At 43.3% G+C, this 22,275-nt stretch overlaps 1 protein-coding gene and 1 non-coding gene across 2 annotated transcripts in view; one reads left to right on the top strand and one right to left on the bottom strand.

Moving 5' to 3' along the window:
- DNMBP (dynamin binding protein) overlaps positions 1–18,579 on the bottom strand; it is a 135,824-nt gene extending 117,245 nt beyond the window's left edge. Inside the window, exon 1 of the mRNA XM_021672947.2 lies at positions 18,470–18,579. The gene's annotated coding sequence lies outside the window, so the exon portion shown is untranslated. The remainder of the gene's footprint in view (positions 1–18,469) is intronic.
- LOC135274075 (small nucleolar RNA SNORA64/SNORA10 family) lies at positions 744–874 on the top strand. The gene has a single exon (XR_010341886.1). It is a non-coding gene; the product is annotated as a small nucleolar RNA SNORA64/SNORA10 family (small nucleolar RNA).
- Positions 18,580–22,275: the final 3,696 nt, after the last annotated feature.

Below are 22,275 nucleotides of genomic sequence, written 5' to 3'. Positions count from 1 at the left end.
TAGGGTTGTAATGAAATTAGTATATGTAAAGCACTAAAAATAGTACCTCACAAATAGCAAGCATTACACAAGTGTAAGCTATCACTATTACCTGTATTAAAGAGAGGGGAATTGTAGATAGACACTCAAAACCTTTTTCATAGCATTGGGATGTATTTTGGTATTTAATATGTTTAAAAATGAATGTCTCAGGAATGGAAAATGAGGACTGACTGCTACTGGGTATGAGGTTTCTTTTGGGGGCAATGAAAATGCTCTGGAATTAGTGGTGAATGGGTGTACAACTTTGTGGATATACTGAAAACCACTGAATTGTATATTTTGAAAAGGTATGGCATGTGAGTTATATCTCAGCTTTTAAAAGTGTTTCTCTTCTTTCAGAAATCTCTATACTTCACACAAAATAGAGAAGGCAGGCCAGGCGTGTTGGCTTATACCTGTAATCCCAGCATTTTGGGCGGCCAAGGGGGTTGGATCATTTGAGGCCAGGAGTTCAAGACCAGCCTGGGCAACAGTGAGACTGTTACTACAAAAATTTATTAAAAATTACGTAGGCGTGGTGGTGCATGCCTATAGTCCTAACTAATTGAGAAGCTGAGGTGGGAGGATCACTTGAGCCTGGGAGATTTGAGGCTGCAGTGAGCTGTGATCGTGCCACTGCATTCCAGCCTGGGCAACAGAGCAAGACCTTGTCTTTAAAAAAGTAGTGAATGGCCTCTCTCGCCTAAAAAAGTAGTGAAGGGCCTCTCTCATCTCTGTGTAGTTGCACTTGGCTTCACCCGTGTAACTTTCGTAATGAGGAGAGAAAGAAAAGACCTCAGGACCTCAGATGGGCCTTACTGTGGCCTCTCTTTCCTTGAGGGGAGCAATAGGCCCTCAAAAAAAAAAATAGTGAAGGTAGCTGGGTGCCTGTAATCCCAGCACTTTGGGAGGTCGAGGCAGGTGGATCACCTGAGGTCGGGAGTTTGAGACCAGCCTGACCAACATGGAGAAACCCTATCTCTACTAAAATGCAAAAAATCAGGCAGGTATGGTGGCACATGCTTGTAATCCCAGCTACTTGGGAGGCTGAGACAGGAGAATCGCTTGAACGCGGGAGGCAGAGGTAGCAGTGAAGGCAGGAAAAAAAGAGAAGGCATACATGAATACTCTGCCTTGAAAAAAGCTAGAAATTTAGGCCAGGCGCGGTGGCTCACGCCTGTAATCCCAGCACTCTGGGAGGTCGAGGCGGGTGGATCACAAGGTCAGGAGTTTGAGACCAGCCTGGCCAACATGGTGAAACCCTGTCTCTACTAAAGATACAAAAAAGTTAGCCAGGCATGGTGGCGGGCGCCTGTAATCCCAGCTACTCAGGGGGCTGAGGCAGGAGAATCACCTGAACCCGGAAGATGAAGGTTGCAGTGAGCCGAGATCACGCCACTGCACTCCAGCCTGGGCAATAGAGCAAGACTCTGCCTCAAAAAAAAAGAAAAGAAATTTGAATAGCTTCCCTATTTGGCCACCCACACCCACCTCCCCTCCCCTACAAAGTTTTTCCTACACTTCATGTTTTAATAGATATTTTTAATTTGGGTGTTATGCCCGTTATAGGATGGGCATGGAGGGTAGGTAACAAACACAGTGTTTGATTAAGTGAACTTTCACTGGGTGGGTGATGCTACATAAAAGAGCAAATTTGAAAACAGAAGTCATATTTGCTACTAAATTGTATTAAGTAATAACTATGTAACAGTTAAAGAGCCCAGACTCCGGTGAGAAAGAATTTAGTTTCAATTTCTGACTCTGCCATTTGTCAAGCTATGTGACCTTGGGCAAGTTACTTAAACCCCTCTGAACCTTAGTTTCCTCGTACGTAATGGAAGATAATAACAGTAATTTACTTCGGAGGGTGTATAAGGATTAAATTTGATAATGTAGGTAAAAACATTTAATATATTTCCTGGCAAATGGTAGGTACAATACTCAGTAAATGTCAGCAACGAGAACAGTAATGATGACGATGGCGGGTGATGACGATGACGACCATCATCACCCAGGCTGAGGGGAACATAAATAAGAGGGATGAGGCAGCAGGCTCTGGGCGGGGCCAGCTTCTCAAAACTGCTGCGGTCTTCTTGAGAGGAAGGAGTAGTAATGTGACTCTGTGGTTACTGGTCACGTGGACAAAAGCAATTGACATGCCCCTCTACTCTGAGCTCTAAATGAGCTGTGTCTTCACAGCAGACCCACAAGGATTTGGCAGCAGTTTATAAACGAGATCCCTGCATATGGGTCCAAGAAAGCCTTTGCCAAATGCCTTCCAGGGACAGAAGAGGGCTATGAAATTAATTTACTGACTCTTCTAAAACATATCCTGTACTTCTAGGAAAAACACTGGCATTACTGTTAAATCCTTTAAACACATTAAGCTATGACTCTGACCATCTTTTCTTTGGGGCTCTTGCAATAGCTTCCTAAATGGCTACCTACCAGTCTTATCTGCCTTTGTCCTATTTATCACATCCAACTAGGATTATCTTCTTTAAAAAACAAATTTTGGCCAAGTGCAGTGACTCACACCTGTAATCTCAGCACTTTGGGAGGCCGAGGTGGGCAGATCACGAGGTCAGGAGATCAAGACCATCCTGGCCAATATGGTGAAACCTCATCTCTACTAAAAATACAAATATTAGCTGGGCATGGTGGCCCATGCCTGTTGTCCCAGTTACTCAGGAGGCTGAGGCAGGATAATTGCCTGAACCCAGGAGGCAGAGGTTGCAGTGAGGTTGAGATCACATCACTGTGCTCCAACCTGGCAACAGAGCAAATTCCATCTCAAAAAAAAAAAAAAAAAAAATTATTTTTTTTAAGAGATAGGGTCTTGCTGTGTTGCCCAGGCCGGACTCAAACTCCTACTCAAGTGATCCTACCACCTTAGACTCCCAGTAGCTGGGCATACACCACTGTGCCTAGCCTGAAAACAAACTTTTTTTGGAGACAGTCTCACTCTGTTGCCCAGGCTGGAGTGCACTGGTGTGATCACAGCTCACTGCAGCCTCGACCTCCCAGGCTCAAGCAATCCTCCCATCTCAGTCCCCCAAGTAGCTGGGACGACAGACGTGCACCACCACACTCAGCTAATTTTTCTATTTTTTGTAGAGATGGGTTTCCCCATGTTGCCCAGGCTGGTTTCTTCCTGGGCTCAAACTATCCACCCACCTTAGCCTCCTGAAGTGCTGGGATTACAGACATGAGTCACGGCACCTGGCCAAAACCGAAATCTTAAACATTTTCACTGCTTGAAGTTCCTCAAAAGCTCTCCCATCCATCACTTGTAGAAAGTGTCTAAAAATTGTTTTTAGATCATACAAAGCTTGTCATGAGCTAGTCCCTGCACACAAGTTTTTACCTTATTTCTTGACACTCTCTACCTACCATATACAGCTCTAGCCTCACAAAATACCGGCAGGGGAATCTAGGAAAAAGACATCCAATTTTTTTAAGTCATAACCAAACAGGCTTGTTGGGGGCATTTCATGGGGTGAGATTTGAAGTACTGGTGGGCCAGAGCAGTTGCAGATATGTGACTTGGAGTATCTGTGTCTTACGATGGACAGAAATAAAAGTGAGCACACAGAGAAACAGACTATTCTGCAAGAATGTGAAAATTTGAATCTGGAAAGCAACTATATAAACACTATCTGAATACCTTTGTCTTTTGGGGCCAGTGACTGTCACCACAATAATAAGCACATCTGTCTTCCAGAAGGGACAGTGGAGTCACCTAAGTGCTGCCACATGTCAGGCACAGTGGGCATCAATCTACAATGGGCAGTTCTCTGCAAGGCCATGTGGACACATTATTACAGTACAATTACATTTACAGACTGCTTTTCAAATACATTCTCTCCTGTACGCATTACTGCTACTTATGAACATGAAGTGCTATTTTTACTGTTAACTGATCACTGCAGGAAAAACAATCAGTAAACAAGCAAATCACCTCTGATTAACACTTACTGTGAATTATAATTATATTTTAATTTTTAAACATTTGGAGTCACAAGAACAGAATATTGGCCAAGCCTGAATCCCACCTATAGGTTACAAGAATAAAGGCTGAACATACTAATAAAGTTCAACCCAAAGCCTGGGCGCAGTGGCTCACGCCTGTAACCCCAGAACTTTGGAAGACTGAGGCAGGTGGATCACCTGAGGTCAGAAGTTTGAGACCAGCCTGGCCAACATGGTGAAACCCTGTCTCTACTTAAAATAAAAAATTGGCCAGGCGTGGTGCCACCCACCTGTAATCCCAGCTACTCAGGAGGCTGAGGCAGGAGGGTCACTTGAACCCAGGAGGCAGAGGTTGCAGTGAGCTGAGATCGCACTACTGCACTTCAGCCTGGGTGACAAAGCGAGATTCCATTTAAAAAAAAAAAAAATTCAGCCCAAAAGATTTTCATAACTTATTGTTATCAATGTCTTTAATCAAAGCAAAACCCTTACTTAAAATAACCAACCAGTAAAATACTAATAAAAGTATTAGTAGGCTTAGAGTTAATAAACTTATTCAATGTCTTTCTACTTTAGATTTTGTCTTATTAACCATTCGACTTTAAATTAAAGTATTGACATTGAGGTACTTTATTCTTATTCCCTTCAAATCACTAAATAAATCCAAACACAGCTGCAAACATCAACAATTTTCATTCTTTTCACTTTAATACTGGCTCACTACTCTGCAGAACTATCACAGCTGACTAGCAGCAGGTCAAGGCAGCAAAACTAAAAGAAAAATAAAACAAAACTGGATTTCATGTCTATAGCAGTCCAGATATTTACTGTAATCACTGAACAACATCTGGACACTAGTAGCAAAAAGAACAAGTAATTAAAACTATGGGTTTGAAAAACATGAGTGTCATGTTCCACACCCCATATAGCTGCTCAAGAATACGGGACTCTTAGCAGGCACTAACAAAGTCTGGTTTTAATGTAAACTCATCCTCCTCTTCCCTGACCCTCTAGGGATTCTCAGACGTTTCCTGATAAGCAGATCTAAACTGTAAGACAATAATATCCCAAGGAGTTTCTGGCACTGAGCCCCAGAAATCCTTAAAGCAACAAGCACTGTCTAAAAGAAGAAAACCAGGGTACTTATTCTCTTCACGATTTTCTCCCCTAACTCTAGGGAACATGAAAATGCCTTTCCATGTAGCAGTTGTAAAATTCCTTCTGAGGCAGAATGTTTTAGACTAGAGATGGTCTGCTGTTGATAATGTCATTCCCTGACACATGGAACATTTTGAAACACTCCTCAGAAATGACCTTTGGGCCAGACCAAACTACGTGGGCCAGTGAATCTCTTCTATTTATGGAGGCCTGAATAACTTGGAACCTCCTGCAGTGACCAACAGATTAAAGGGTAAGTTACTACAGAGACAACAGCAAAGTTATATCAGACACCCTTAAAAAATGCAGAATGTGGGAAACTCCAGAGAATATATGACCAGTTTCTTCAACAAATAAATTGCAAGCAAAAAATTCAAATTTAAAAAAGGAGACAGGTGTGGTGGCTCATGCCTGTAATCCCAGCACTTTGGAAGGCTGAGGCAGATAGACCACTTGAGCTCAGGAGTTCGAGACCAGCCTGGGCAACACAGCAAAACCACATATCTATTCCAGGCATGGTGGCTCACACCTGTAATTCCAGCTACTTGGGAGGGTGGAACGCAAGAACCACTTGAACCCAGGAGGCAAAGGCTGCAGTGAACTGAGATTGTGAATGGAATCTAGCCTGGGTGACAGAGTGAGACTCTAAATAAATAAATAAATAAATAAATAAATAAATAAATAAATAAATAAAATTAAAATAAAAAAGGAAAACCACAAATTAAAAGCCACTTCAGAAACACATTAATGGCTGGGCGCAGTAGCTCATGCCTGTAATCCCAGCACTTTGAGATGCCAAGGCAGGCAGATCGCCTGAGCTCAGGATTTCAAAACTACCCTGGGCAACATGGTGAAACCCTGCCTCTACTAAAATACAAAAAAAATTAGCTAGGTGTGGTGGCACCCACCTGTAATCTACTCAGGAGGCTGAGGCGGGAGAATCGCTGAGCCCAGGAGGTGAAGGTTGCAGTGAGCCAAGATCACGCCACTGCACTCCAGCTTGGGCAACAGAGTAAGACTCGGTCTCAAAAAAAACAAAGCAAAAAAAAAGCAACACTTTAACTAAATAAAACATGGGTACTTTTCTTGAATCCTGATTCAAACAAGTCAGTTGTTTAAGAAAAAAATGAAATGAAGGGGAAATTGTGAACACTGACTAGGCTTGATTATATTAAGGAATTACTGCTGTTTTGAGGGGTAGCAATAATGGTATTGTTGTCATATGTAAATAAAAGGGAATCCTATTTTTCTTTAAGTCACTAGAACCAGAAGGTCTGTAAAACAGCAATGGAGGTGGAATATAGAAACCAAGTCAGCTTTCCAGATATTGAGTGCTGGATATATGGACATCGGGTGTATTACTCTTTATTCATTTTTGTACATTTTAAATACGTTATTATGAAAAGGATTGAAAAGTCAAAGAAAGCTACCTGGATGGATAGTTTCAGAGCTTTTTCCTTTCTGAAGTGCCACGTGGTTTCTGTCTGCAGCTGTCAGTGCAAAATAATCCAGAGAGGGGCTCCCTGAGCAATTCCAGCTGCAGACAAAATCCTCCCTTCCCTCCACAGCTAACCGAGTGCTGGTGAGTTAGTCTCGCATACTCTGAAAAAGGACAACCTCAGTAACTGCCGGACTGTACAAGTCACTCACTGTCTTCAGGCACTCGCTTACCTGGGGCCCACTATGGCAAGACGGTTAAGAGCATAGGCTTTGGAGGGAAACAGACACGAGTTTGAATTCTAGTTCTATCATTTAACAGTGGTATAACTCTAGAGCAAGTTTCTTACAATCTGTACCTTAGTTTCTCCATCTATAAAATGAAGATTCTAACAGCACCTTCCTCATAAAATCATTTTACAATTAAATGAGAATGCATGTAGTATGGTAACTAGCTAAAATATGAGTTGCTGTTTTTACATTATTGTTGTTACACACAGTAGTCCCCATCTTATCCATGCTTTCACTTTCCACAGTTTCAGTTACCCATGGTCAACTGTGGTCTGAAAATAGGTGAGTACAATACTAAGATATTTTGATAGCAAGCACGAGAGACCACATTCACATAGTTTTTATTACAATATAGTGTTATAAGTATTTTATTTTGTTATTATTATTGTTAATCTCTTATTGCACCTGATTTATAAATTAAACTTGATCACAGGTATGCGTGTATACATAGTATATATAGGGTTGGTGCTATCCACAGTTTCAGGCATTTACTGGAAGTCTTGGAACGCATCCCCTGTGGATAAGCGGGGACTACTTTATATAAGTGGATTTACACCAGACTTGAGGGCCAGGCAGGCAGCAGAGTTTAAAATTTACTGGGGGAGGTGGTGGGCACTGGTAAGTGTCAGGCAGTAGAATAATAAATGAAAGCAGTATTTCAGGAATATAAGCCAAGCAATGGCCTCTACAGGATAGACTAGGTATGTGACACTGGCCTCAAGGACAGCATTATGGTATATTTGTGGCAGCTTTCTTTTTTAGCATCCTCTATAGTGCTATTAATATAATTTGAGGCCTTGTTCTAGAATACAGCAACCAGGTATGCAAGGCAAAACCGTTCATCATGACAATTCTGAACCAGATTAGAATACTTACTGTTCAGAAATGACAGAAAAGCTAAAAAGTTTCCACATTTCCGGGGAGGGGAGGAAAGAACCAACTAGAAAGCAGGGGGACCTGGGGTGTGAGGCTGGGGAGGTAAGCATAACTCGGCACATCCATTGCAACATTTTCTGCTGATGGGGCAGGCTCATTTATCCTAAGAGAATCACCTCATGAAAACAATGCAGAATGCACGCTGGGCCCAGACCCACGGCTAGAATGTCAGCGCTGATTATTCTCTCCCAGCCCATGTGTTTGTCAGCAACACAAACATTCACATGCTACTTTCGGGAAAATGCAGGCTCTGCAGGAGGGGCTAGAACAGATGCAGAGAAATTAGCTCTGTGTCTAGGTGGACGGTTTCACTTGCAACAACAATGAAGAAATGGGGATTCTACTAGCCTGCAGAACCTATGCATTGAAAGGAAGCTAAGAGAGCTTTCTTCTCTCACCCCTCCCTTAGATGGCTCTTCTCTGGATCACAGTGTGACCTCCTTACTGGTTGATTCATCTCATGTATTCATCTGTTGAGGCCACGCCAGGTACCAGACACTGTTCGAGGTGGGCTTGGGTTATAAACAGGGAACAAAATAAAGATTCTTGCCCTTGAAGAATTTTTTCCTCGAGAAATGGGGAAGGCCGACCATCACATTTTTAGAAAGTCACACCTGTTACAGAGAAAAAAAAAAAAAAAAACCAGAGCAGGGTACAGGAATGGGGAGTTTCAGTTTCAACACCAAAGGACACTGAAAAAAAAAAGGGCTGGGCACGGTGGCTCATGCCTGTATTCCTAACACTTTGGGAGGCTGAGGAGGGTGGATCACGAGGTCAGGAGTTTGAGACCAGCTTGGGCAACATGGTGAAACTCTGTCTCTACTAAAAACACAAAAATTAGCCAGGCATGGTGGCACATGCCTATAATCCCAGTTACTCAGAAGGCTGAGGCAGGATAATTGCTTGAATCTGGGAGACAGAGGTTGCAGTGAGCCGAGATTGCACCACTGCACTCCAGCCTGGGCAACAGAGCAAGACCCTATCTCAAAAAAAAAAAAAAAAAAAGAAAGAAAGAAAGAAAAAAAGGAGGGGGATGAACAGTGAGGATGAAAGGCAGGTAGACCTGAATCTCCTCGTCATAGGGATGTTAACCTATGAATTTTGTCACTTCCACACTAGCAAAAAGTGATTAGGGGAACAAAGCAATTATGATGAAGTTTTATCTTTTTTTTTTTTTTTGAGACAGGGAGGGTCTCACTCTGTTGCCCAGGCTGGAGTGCAGTGTTGCAAGCACAGCTCACTGCAACCTCCACCTCCAGGATTCAAGCAATTCTCCCACCTCAGCCTCCCAAGTAGGTGGAACTACAGGTACATGCCACCATACCCAGCTAGTTTTTGCATTTTTTGGTAGAGATGGGGTTTCACCATGTTGGCCAGGCTGGTGTCGAACTCCTGAGCTCAAGTGATCTGCCTGCTTTGGCCTCCCAAAATGCTGGGATTACAAGTGTGAACCACTACACCCAGCCTGTGCTGGGTTTTATTTCAAAGTCAAAAGAAAATAAATGACTATTTTCTCCATTCTACTTATTTTCTGAAAGATGAAAGCAAGTGTGGTGTAGATAAGGAAGGTGACAACTTAGGGGACTGAACAGAAGCAAGAGACATCAAAAGTACTTCTCCCCTCACACTGTTAAGCTAGTTTTTCGTCTGTTGAGCTTATGGCTAAGATTGCTCCAAGTTCTGACAATGACTCTGGGCTGTTTGTGCACAGAGGCTCCCTCAGGCATAACCTGTTCCAAGAGAGGAGCAAGCTATCACCCCACTGCTACAAGTTAATTATAAGTTTTCTATTGATTTTTCCCCCAGAGGGCCAATCAAAGCAAAATGAACCAGAGTTAATGATCTAGCCCTGAAAAAGGAGGGGTGACACAAAATTATATAGTGCAATTTTAAGTGCCCTCTCCTCCTTCACAACATGCTTCCTCCCCCACCCCAACCCCTAAAAAAAACAGAGACAGAGAAATAAGCAATATTTTAACAGAGGTTGGTGCAAAAAGGCAAGATTATAGATTTGCTTTTCTATATTTTACAAATGTTCTACAAAAAGAGGTATAATTTCTACAATTAGGAAAAAATGGCTAGTCTAAAAAGAAAGAAAAGAAAGAGAGAGAAGAGCTGGCCATGAGAATTCACTGCCCAACACTCTAGCAGTTAGGGTTGCTGAACAGTTATCTACGGCTCTACCACTGAGCCACCTCTTGAGATATAATTTAGTAAGATTTATGCCTGGAGTAAAGACTGATCCACAGAGTAAGGAAACTATAATTTTACATATCTTATATTTACAATCATGCTGACAACAAAAGTTATCTTGAATATGGCTCTTTCTCTCGTTCTTCACATCAGCTATTTAAATTCTGACTCTTAATGCCAGGAGGAAAATGCTGACCTAACGGTGAAATAAACTTGTACTGGAATCTTGGGATGTTTACCATAAATACGCAGGGTTCATAAATATCTTCTGCTTGAAACAAAGTCAACATAGGGTTAGGATTTTGGTACACAGCCTTCCTGATGCCATCTTATTTCCTCAAGGACAGATCTTGAAAAAGTATTTGGTAAGACTTAACACCTATTTATGGCGAAAACTCTCAGTAAACTAGGGTTGAGGGTAATACCTTAAAACTTGATAAAAGTTACATACAAAACCTAAAACAAACATTACATGAAATAGGAAATCTTTAGATTCATTCTTTTTTTTTTTTTTTGAGACGGAGTTTCCCTCTTGTTGCCCAGGCTGGAGTGCAGTGGCATGATCTCAGCTCATAGCAACCTTCACCTCTCGGGTTCAAGCGATTCTCCTGCCTCAGCTTCCCGAGTAGCTGTGATTACAGGCGTGTGCCACCACACCAGCTTATTTTTTATATTTTTGGTAGAGACAGGGTTTCACTATGATGGCCAGGCTGGTCTGGAACTCCTGACCTCAGGTGATCCACCCGCCTCAGCCTCCCAAAGTGCTGGGATTACAGGCATGATCCAGCATGCCCAGTACCTTATAGGCCTTTAAGAAGAAAAGTTTAAAGCTCTAATAAAGAACTGAAAAATGAACTGATGAAGCATGTATTTAGACATTAAAGGGACACGGTGTCTACAATTAACTTAAAGGGGCCAGGGGAAAAAGCATACAAAGAAAACATATCCTTAGAATTCTTCTGTTAAATTATTTCCAAAATTATAAAAATGTCATGAAAAATGAGCTGAATAAATGGAAAGACACATTACATGCTCTTGGATGGAATGAGTTACTATTTCAGTAGCTCACACCTATAATCCCAGCACATTTTGAAGTGGGAAGACCACTTAAGGCCAGGAGTTGGAGACCAGCCAGGGCAACAAAGGGAGATCTTGTTGTCTCTATTAAAAAAAAAAAAGACAAAAAACTTATAAAAATGTTTAGCTGGGTGCGGTGGCTGCAGTGACCTATGATTGCACCACTGGCACTCCAGCCTGGACAACAGAGGGAGAACTTGTCTTAAAAAAAAAAAAAAAAAAAAAAGGCTGGGCAGGGTGGCTCATGCCTGTAATGCCAGCACTTTGAGAGGCCAAGGTGGGAGGATCACAAGGTCCGGAGTTCAAGACCAGCCTGGCCAATATGGTGAAACCTCGTCTCTACTAAAAATACAAAAATTAGCCATGCGTGATGGCACAGGCCTGTAGTCCCAGCTACTCCAGAGGCTGAGGCAGAATTGCTTGAACCCAGGAGACGGAGGTTGCAGTGAGTTGAGATCATGCCACTGAACTCCAGCCCGGGCGACAGAGTGAGACTTTGTCTCAAAAAAAAAAGATGTCAACCCTCAACCCTCCCCCAAATAATTTATAAACTCAATAAACTCCAATAAAAATTCCTCAAAAATATAATTTTTTGGCCAGGCACAGTGGCTTGTGCCTGCAATCCAAGTACTTCAGGAGGTTAATATATGTATATATAATATATATAATGTTTGGGTAGCCTGGCAAACTTATTTCAAATTTTAGATGGGAAAAATAAATTTTGGTCCAGGAAGAGCTAAATAAACTTTAAATGAATGGCTTGCTGTGCCAGTCATTAAGACATACTACAAAGTCACTGTAATAAAATCAGAGCAATAAAAAAAATGAAGCAAGAACTGACAGACTAATGGAACAAAAAGGCTTAGAGCTAGAAAAGTGTATTCATGGCAACCATAAATGAGAAAGAGATATCACAATTTAATAAAGGAAAGCATGAATTTTGTTGAGATGCTATTCGAAAAACTAGGTTATTAAATGGAGAAAAATAGGGCTGAATTCCTATCTAACACATGAATATGTGGGCCCTAGAGAGATCACAGACATGACCTAGGGATCAGGAAAAGTTCCTTAAACAAAACTCCAAAAACATAAACCACAAGTCAAAGAATTTATCTGTTTGATTACATCAAAATTAGAAGTATTTCTTAATCAAAGGATGGCAAAGACAAAATGACAACTAAATGGGAAGATTTGATAACCAAATGACAAGATGATCAAATGAGAAGACATCTGCAAAGTCTAAACATAACAGAGAATAAACATCTGTATTATAAAAATCACTTCTGCAAGTCAACGGCAACAACAAAATAGTTATCAACTCCACCAGAAAATGCCAAAAACATGAGTAAGCAATTTACAAAGGAAGCTATCTGTCCAAGAGATATTCAAAATCACTAGTCGTCAAAGAAATATAAATTAAAATGACAAGCTATCACTTTGTGCTAATGAGATTTAAAAAGATGGAGAGCTGGAAAGAAGTGAGTGTTGGTGGGACATGAGGATACAGGAGTTCTCAAATATTAATACTTCCAGAGGCACAGAGACTGGGGCAGCCACTGGCATCTGGCACTATTTCATCAAATTCAGTCCCTGCAATTCTATAATCCAGCAATTCCACAGAAATATTATACAAGTTTGTAAGTGGACATGTAGGAAGATGTTCACTGCAGCAATATTTGTGGTGTTAGGAAGCAGAAACTACTTGAGTATCCATTCACTACACAGAGAGCAGATAAGGAAAAACCAATGGATGCACACAGCATGGGATACAACACAGCACTGCAAAGCAGAGAATTGGACAGACACATAACATAGATGGATCTTAAAAACACTTAGAAACCTGGCATGGTGGTTCACGCCTGTAATCCCAGCACTTTGGGAAGCCGAGGCAGGCAGATCACCTGAGGTCAGGAGTTTGAGACCAGCCTGGTCAACATGGTGAAACCCCATCTCTACAAAAATACAAAAAAATTAGCTGTGCATGGTGGCACGTGCCTGTTATCCCAGCTACTCAAGAGGCTGAGGCAGGAGAATGGCTTGAACCTGGGAGGGGGAGGTTGCGGTGAGCCAGATCATGCCACTGCGCTCCAGCCTGGGCAACGGAGCAGGGAGAGGGGCACAAGGAAACAAACAACACCACGTAGAGAAAAAAGAAGGAAAACGAATTAAAGCATTGTCAATTAAAACACATACATAAAACAAACATTCCCACTTTGCAAGTTCCTATGTAAACAAAAGGAAACGTGAAATGCATTAGAATGAACACCTGTGAGGCAGGAGGTGACTGGGACAAGGGAATTCTAAAATGAAACCAATCTTTTAGACTCCTTGCGTGTTGTAAAAGAAAAACTCAAATGACCTATGATAAACACAAAATTAGAACCGTTTCCTTCCCCAAAGTTCCCAATTTTCCAAACAACAAAAGCTACTCTGGTTGCCAGTTCTGTTGATGAGTAACAGCTTTTCATCCTTTTTCAATCAGGAAGGGAAAATTCAGGGATCAGCAAAGTACAAAAGGGATCAGCAGAGAATATTTACGAAACAGTGGTTTTGTTCTGATGGCCTGACAACCTGACTGAAAAAGACCTGATTACCTCTTGATTTGGGATGATTCAGCTAAAGGCAGGTTGGTGTCAAGTTTTCAGGTCATCTGAAACGATTTACTTTCAGAATCTCTTTCTACGCAATCCTCTTGCCTCCCTGTAGAAATACAATGCCCTACTTGAAATCTTAAAATTATTGAGCTAGAGGAGGCCCACTTATTTTACAGATGAGGAAAGAATCAGGGAAGAAATATGGTGTGAGTCACACAGCTCTAGCTTGAAAAGGTCTCCCTGATTCAGCCCTTGTCCTCCTCCTGTCTATTCTCAACTCAGTAGCCAGAGTGATCCTTATAAAACATAAGTCATCATCGACTTCACTTTTCAAAACTCTCTAATGGCTTCCTCCTCATTCAGTGTAAAGGCCAAAATCCTTACAATGACCTACACTGAAGTGCCCTCCCCACTCCCACCACTTCTCATCTGCTGCCACCTCCCTGACACCCACATCCATACTGACCAGCCACCATGACCTTGCGACCCCTCACATGCCAAGCAGGCTCCTGCACCAGGGTTTGGAACCTGCTCAGTCCCTCATTACTTCCAGTCTCAGATCACGAGTTAGGCCAGGTGCGGTGGCTCATGCCTGTAGTCCCAGCACTTCGGGAGGCCAAGGTGGGTGGACCACTTGAGGCCAGGAGTTCCAGACCAGCCTGGGCAACATGGTGAAACCCCGTCTTTATTAAAAATACAAACAATGGCCGGTCATTGTGATACATGCCTGTAGTCTCAGCTACTAGCTACTTGGGAGGCTGAGATGGGAGGATTGCTTGAGACCGGGAGGTTGAGGCTGCAGCGGGCTGTGATCACATCACAGCACTCCAGCCTGGTGACAGAGAAAGACCCTGTCTCAAAAAAAAAAAAAAAAAAAAGTTATCTCAGTAGAGGCTTTATCTGACCCCTCTAACTAACCCTGGTGCAGGAGCCTGCTTAGCATGTGAGGGGTGGCAAGGTTATGGTGGCTGGTCAGTATGGATGTGGGTGGTGGGGAGGTGGCAGCAGATGAGAAGTGGTGGGAGTGGGGAAGCCAAGTCAATGTAGGTCATTGTAAGGATTTTGGCCTTTACACTGAGGAGGAAGCCATTATAAAAAGTAAAATCCAGCACTTTGGGAGGCCAAGGCAAGTGGCTCACCTGAGGTCGAGAGTTTGAGACCAGCATGACCAACTGATCAACATGGTGAAACCCCATCTCTACTAAAAATACAAAAATTAGCTGGGCATAGTGGTGGGTGCTGTAATCCCAGCTACTTGGGAGGCTGAGGCAGGAGAATCGCTTGAACCCAGGAGGCAGAGGTTGCAGTGAGCTGAGATCACACCTTTGCACTCAAGCCTGTGGGCAACAGAGTAAGACTCCGTCTCAAAAAAAAAAAACAAAAAAAGTAAATCCCCTACCAGACACCCAAACACACACACACACTCTCTCTCTCACTTACACTCTCCTACTGACTCTAAAGTTCTCTATAGCATTATGATCCTCTGACCCATCCATTCACATATTTGTCTGTCTCTACCCTATTAGAACGTTTCTATTCCACGAGAGCTTAGTCTGTTTTATCCAAACTAGTCCCCACCCCTAGCACACACAAATGTCCCCCACTCCCGGCACACACAGGTGTTCTCCCTCCCAGCACACACAGGTGCCCCCACTCCCGGCACATACAGGTGTTCCACCTCCCGGCACACACAGGTGCTCAATGAGAATGTGTTCAGTGAATGAACAAGTAAGGACCAAAACTCATGCCTTTAGACTCCCTGCACAATGCCCTATCTGCCTTCAAGTGCTGGTTCAGTTCTTAGCGGTTCCATCCATCAATCAGAAGATCTAGAAATCTAAAAATGAAATAATACACTTTAGCTACTCCATGTCTATTTTACCTCCCACAGCTGCCTTTCATAGCAGGGAGGACAAAGTACATAACTAAAAGGTAACACCTTGGTTTGTTTAACAGTTTTTTCATTAAAGAGCTGCTCTGTGATCTCATTTTACTGCTGCTACTTAAGAACTTTCTGCCTTTCCAGGCAAGAGACTAATATCTCATAATTAACTTCTGACCAACAAGACTAAGTTAACCAATCTTGAATAGCTTATTCAGATGTTTTCCAGAGTGAGTATAATAAGAAACTATTTCATACTAATTGAATTGGTGTTGCAAAACTTTCCAGAAGTATTCTGAATGAATTCTAAGGATGTTTTGGCAGATGATCAAGCACATTCGAGAATTTCACAGGAGATAATCTCGTAATAATACATGTTGTAGGTAATCCATTAGCTGACTCTAGAAACAGCATAACACTAAACCTAGAAAATAAGCCAAAAGCTGAGCACAGTGGCTCACGCCTGTAATCCCAGCACTCTGGGAGCCTAAGGTGGGTGGATCACCTGAAGTCAGAGGTTCAAGACCAGCCTGGTGAGACCCCACCCACCCACTAAAATACAAAAAATTAGCCAGGTATGGTGATGCATGCCTGTAATTCCAGCCACTCAGGAGGCTAAGGCAGGAGAATCGCTTGAACCCAGGAGGCGGAGTTTGCAGTGAGCCAAGGTCATGCCACTGCACTTCAGCCTGGGCAACAGAGTGAGACTCTCTCTCAAAAAAAAAAAAAAAAAAGCCAAATTTTACACCTGGCAATAGGTATGCAAGCCTTATTTGCATTCTATTTTAATTGTTTTTATCATTTGAAAAAAGTTATGTTTAGCCCAACACTGAAAAGTGGAGGGCTGGGAGTAATAAAGAAATTGAAGCTCCGCTATGCATTGTGCAGAAAGGATTTCCTTCTAAAGTGGAGGTAAAAGCGTTTACTGGCCCTGGAGGCTTCCTATACTGCAGTCTGCAAGCACAGAAAAGACAGAAACTGAAACATGGTCCACTTAGCCTTTTTTCAGAACCAAAGCCTCAAAGAGTCTGTGTTCTAAAAGTAAATATTTATCCTTAATTTTTAGGAGATCTTAAAGGATGATTCAAGAATCATGACTTATCTTGTTATCAAGGAGGCTCTGAATTGTAACGTGGATGAAGAAGAAATGTGAAAATGGTCTCTTCGGATAAGGTGGGCACTCAGAGAAGAAAGGAGCCAGAAAAGAGGCAGAGATTGCTGGAAAGTAGAGGAAGGAAATGCACTGCTTTGGGGCTGCAAGACAAATAAATAACTGGTACTTATTTAAACAGATCATTTATGAAGATTATCTCAGCCAAAAAATACACAATATGAACACTGTATAAAAGTCAACTTATTACATTCTGAGTCAGAATGTTCCTGGCTTGTTGCAAAAGTTATCAGTGGCACTGCACAGACCCCATTCCCAAGCCAGACTTGAGCTACTCTCCACCCTCCACAACTCACTCCATTGCAGTCTGTGAATTTAAGTGAATTTCACACGGAAGTATCTGCAATTTGAAAAAGTCACTTTTCAGTTATTTTACTCCAATCCTGATAAAGTGACTGAGAGAGCTGAAAATAATGAATTTGAAGATTCGCTATGCCCCATTATGCTGAATTCTAAAAAAACTTTCCTTAAAACATTTTTGTTGTCACAATGAGTGACGTGTTTCAAGTTAACATGTAAAATCGGAGAACTGTGGAGACAGAAGAGGCCCTTAGAGATCCTTTAATTCAATATTTTAGAGAAAAATGGGCAATGGATAAACTTGCTGATCACCGTGATTGTATTCATGCTGTGAGAGTAATAAACGCAGCACCAACTGAAAAATGATGCCCGAATGCTGTCAAGTACTTCAGTCTTGCAGAAACTACTACAGATTAATCAGTCCTGCTCATCCCTTTAACTCAGCTATGTAAACAAGCAGAGCTAGACTATGCTCAAACGCTAAATATTAGTGTTACCACTCGCCTGCCACATACTACAGCATCATTACTTATGAAAAGTGTTTTGATACAAGATCTTCATATTAATGTAAAAGAATTACTATAAAACAAGCCTAAAGACAAGTTACCAATATTCCAGAATAAGTGAGTGCCAAAAATATTTACCCTTCATTACAGTACAAATGAGACAGCCAGCAAAGAATAAGATTGCATTTAAAGTTGTTTTTGCACTTAAAATTTAAGTCTATATCTCTTATCTGCATCAGGCCCCGGCCTGTTTAGTACCTCAATATTCCTTTATTCAAGTGACAGCATCACCACCCTTTGAGACACTGATTGCCCGGTGGACATCTGTGCCTGCAGCAGGAACGCGGTGTCCGCGGGTTTCTGCAAAACTCCACCATCACCAAAGCTGCATCTCCACCTGAACAGGTTTAACCCTTGTTTCGGAAGCCACCTGTCCCTGTCTCCCTGACACAGAATTACGGACTCCTATGCCGTGAGGCTTTGAGCATCTGTAAAATAAGGGGGCTGAACGAATGCTGAATTCTTTTTCCAGCTCTCAAAATTCCGCCTCATTGCTGGAGTGGCAGGGAGGTGCAGTGAAAGCGCCCTGGGCTTAACACCGCTTGAAAAGCCCGCGTCCGCATCGTTCTGACCGCCCCTCCAACTCCCGGGGACTCGCAGGGCCCGACCCGGCCGTGAATTCCAGGAGTGCAAGGGGGGCCGCGGCGCCCCACTGTCCCTTGCGGGCTCCCGGCCCACCGAGCGCAGCGCCGCCGCGGGGAAGTGGCCGAGGCAGGCCCAGCCGCGCGAGGCGGCGCGTCCCCCGCGGTGCGTGTCCCCTCCTCCCGCGGCCCCGGACCGCGACCCCGGACCGCGGTCCCCGCTCTCCGCCCGGCCCCCGCCCGGCTCCGGCCCGACTCCGGCCCGACTCCGGCCCGGCCCAGCCCCTGACCTGCTTTTCGCCGCTCGGCGGTCTCTAGGCGCGGCGGGCAGTTGCAGCCGCCCGTCCCCGGCCCGCTGTCACCTCCGCCCCTGGAAGCGGCGGGCGGGTCGATCCCGTGTGACTCAGCGCGCCGCCCCGCCTCCCGCCGAGGCTTCCGCCTCTGCCCGCGCGGTCCGCGGGGCCCGGGGAACACCACGATCCGCTCCCAGCGCGCCCACCTCCTGGGCTCCCGTCCCGCGCTCGCGCCCCCTGGCGGCCGGCCCGGCCCTTCTCGCCTTGCGACGTCTGAGGGGCTACGCTCCGAGCACGGCTACCAGGGAAACTGAGGCACTGGGGCCCGCCCCCTCCGCAGCGCCCGCAGCGCGCCGACACAGCTCGTCCAGCCCTGGCCTCTCGCAGCCCTATGTGCAGCCCCTGCTGAGGACAAGTTCCTCCCCTCTTGCTGTTCCCTCACCCGCTCCCTACACCACCCTCCAACCTAGAAAAAAAGTCAAAATTCCATTTAGAGAAGTCCAGCTCGATTCCTGTCTCTGTGTGATGCTGTCCTCTTTGCTACCCCGAGCCGGTTTCCTTTATTATACCACATAATACTAGCTGGGGTTCGCCTCTATCCGTCCCATTTTTTTCTGAGGAAAGTGTCTCAGGACATCTTTGAGAATTTAAGAGCAAGAAATGACAGAAAGCAAGAACTGGGCAGGGCTGAGAGAACTACCAAGTCAGTTTCTGAATCCCCGCAGTATTCCCGTTGTGTGTTAAAGACCACGAAGTTACACAGCTTGGCTGCGTTGCTGGAATTGCTGCGCCTCACGTTTCTGGGATCTACGTAGGGGATTCTGAAGGAGGCAGCGAGTCTATCACTGTGCATGCGCAACAAAAATAGATATTTCATAAATCTCATCCCATACTGCATATCGTTTCTCCTTTCCTTTGCTTTTTAAAAACATGCGGTTAAATATACATCACACCAGACACAGTGGCTCACGCCTGTAATCCCAACACTTTGGGAGGCTAAGACGGGCGGATCACCCGAGATCAGGAGTTTGAGACCAGCCTGGCCAACAAGGTGAAACCCCGTCTCTACCAAAAATTAAAAAAATAGGTGGGCGTGGTGGTGCGTGCCTGTAATCCCTACTCCCGAGGCTGAGGCAGGAGAATTGCTTGAACCCTGGAGGTGGAAGTTGCAGTGAGTCGAGATCGTGCCACTGCACTCCAGCCTGGGCAACAAGAGTGAAACTCCGTCTCAAAAATAAATAAATGAATAAATAAACATCACATGACATTTACCATTTTAATCCTTTTTAAGTGTACAGTTCAGTGGCATTAAGTACATTCACATTGTTGTGCAATCATCACCACCATCCAGCTCCAGAACTTTTTCGTCTTCCCAGACTGAAACTGTACCCATTAAACACTAACTCCTCATCCTCCAGCTCCTGGTAACCATCATTCTACTTTCTGTCTCTATGAACTTGACTACTCTGGATACCTCACGTAAGTGGGATCATACAATATTGTCCCTTCATGAGTGGCTTATTTCACTCAGCATGTCTTCCAGGTTCATCATGTTGTAGCATGTGTCGGGATTTTCTTCCTTTTGAAGGCTGAATAATACTCAATTGTATATATATAACATCTTTGGTTTATCCCATCTTTCCATGGACATTTGGGTTGTTTGTACCTTTTGGCAATGGTGAATAATGCTGCAGTGAACATGGGTGTACAAATATCTGAGTCCCTACTTTCAATTCTTTTGGGTATATATCCAGAAGAATTGCTGGATTGTATGGTAATTCTGTGTTTAAATTTTTGAGGAACCACCATACAGTTTTTTTCCCTTTGCTTTTTGAAGCATGTTAACACTATAAAGAGAACATTTTGTAGTAAAATATCAATGTTCTGGGTTTTGTTAAAATTCTTAGCAAATGCTTCATTTGCCTGTAAAACAGTGACTTTTCTTCCCTCAAGAAAGTAATTCACATTGCAAATCTATTGTCTTTATTTTTGGATAATGTTATTAGCCAAAATAATAGTAATAACTTATTATTCAGTTACCTACAATTTTGTTTTCTGTGGATATACCTTTCTAATGTTATTTGGAGTCAAGTATGCCATATAAAATTAAGATGAAAAATCAAGCATTTCATTTTAAAAATAAAACTATGTCAGTTTTTTTTTTTTTTTTTTTTTTTTTTTTTTTGAGATAGTCTTGCTCTCCCTCTGTTACCCAGGCTGGAGTGCAGTGGCTCAATCTTGGCTCACTGCAACCTCCACCTCCTGGGTTCCAGTGATTCTCCTGCCTCAGCCTCCTGAGTAGCTGGGATTACAGGCATGCGCCACCACACCCGGCTAATTTTTGTATTTTTAGTAGAGACAGGGTTCCACCATGTTGGTCAAGCTGGTCTCAAACTCCTGACCTCATGATCCACCCGCCTTGGCCTCCCAAAGTGCTGGGATTACAGGCATGAGCCACGGTGCCCAGCCAGGATGTCTTAACATACATCCAATCCAACCTGAACTTTTTTCTTTCACCGAAAAGAGTCAATTTTGGAATGATTTGATTACTAAATCTCAATCTTTGGAGATAGATTATAGAGTGGGTACACTAAGTTTAAGAATAACTGCCCTAGGGCATTGGAACAATTCTGAATCATCAAGAGTAAAATAATATATTTGTAATGACCCAATGGGTTTACCTTGCCTGCTGCCTAAACAGAGGCAATTTATCAAGATGGAATTGCAGTGGAGAAAGAGTAATTCACGAAGAACTGGCTATGCAGGAGATAGGAGTTTTATTATTACTCAAATCAGTCTCCCCAAGCATTAGAGGATCAGAGGTTTTTTTTGTTTGTTTTTGTTTTTTTTTTTTTTTAGACTAAGCCTTGCTATGTCGCCCAGGCTGTAGTGCCAGTGGCACGATCTCGACTCACTACAACCTCTGCCTCCTGGGTTCAAGCGATTCTCCTGCTTCAGCTTCCGGTGTAGTTGGGATCAGCTACTGGATCAGCATGTGCCACCACGCCCAGCTAATTTTGTATTTTTAGTAGAGATGGGGTTCGCCACGTTGCCCAGGCTGGTCTCAATCCTGACCTCAAGTGATCCACCTGCCTCAGCCTCCCAAAGTGCTAGGATTACAGGTGGAGCCACTGCGCCCAGCTTTCAACTGTAATTTCTACTTTTGTAACTAATTTGTTAGTCCTGCAAAAGGCAGACTGGTCCCCAGGTAAGAAGGGGATCTTTATCAATTTTGTTTGAGTCATGAACTGAATTCCTTCCCAAAGCTAGTTCAGCCTATGCCCAGGAACGAACAAGGACAATTTAAAGGTTAGAAGCAAGATGGGGTCAGTTAGGTCTGATTTCTTTCACTTCATAATTTCCTCAGTTATAATTTTGCAAAGGTGGTTTTATACTTTTCACTCATCAATGAATTCTTGCTGTACTTTTGTGATGCAGCAGGCACTGTGCTTGGTGTTTGGCATTCAGCCTGACCAACACAGACAAGATCCTTGCCTCCAGAGGAGGGTAACAGACAATAAAGAAATAAACAAATGATAATCCAGATAATCATGAGGTGTAGTTGAGTGTTATGAAGGAAATAAGCCAGCTGATGTGATACATGATAGATTAGATCGTAGAGAATTAAAGCCTAGTGCCCTAGGCATTTGTTGTACGTAATGAATTAACTTCTCTCCTAAGCAACGGTGGGGCTTAGAAACGAATACCCTAAAATATGGTGCTTTGTAAATGTTGAACTGAAAAAGGAGCCTCAAGGTCTCTCTCAACTTCCCCACATCTACCCCTCTTCACTGTCTCTCCGA

The sequence above is a fragment of the Aotus nancymaae genome, unplaced genomic scaffold (assembly GCF_030222135.1).
Source record: "Aotus nancymaae isolate 86718 unplaced genomic scaffold, 86718_ANA_hifiasm-v0.15.2.pri h1tg000010l, whole genome shotgun sequence".
In the NCBI taxonomy this organism is placed as follows: Eukaryota; Metazoa; Chordata; class Mammalia; order Primates; family Aotidae; genus Aotus; species Aotus nancymaae.
This window is presented reverse-complemented; position numbering and strand designations above follow the sequence as displayed.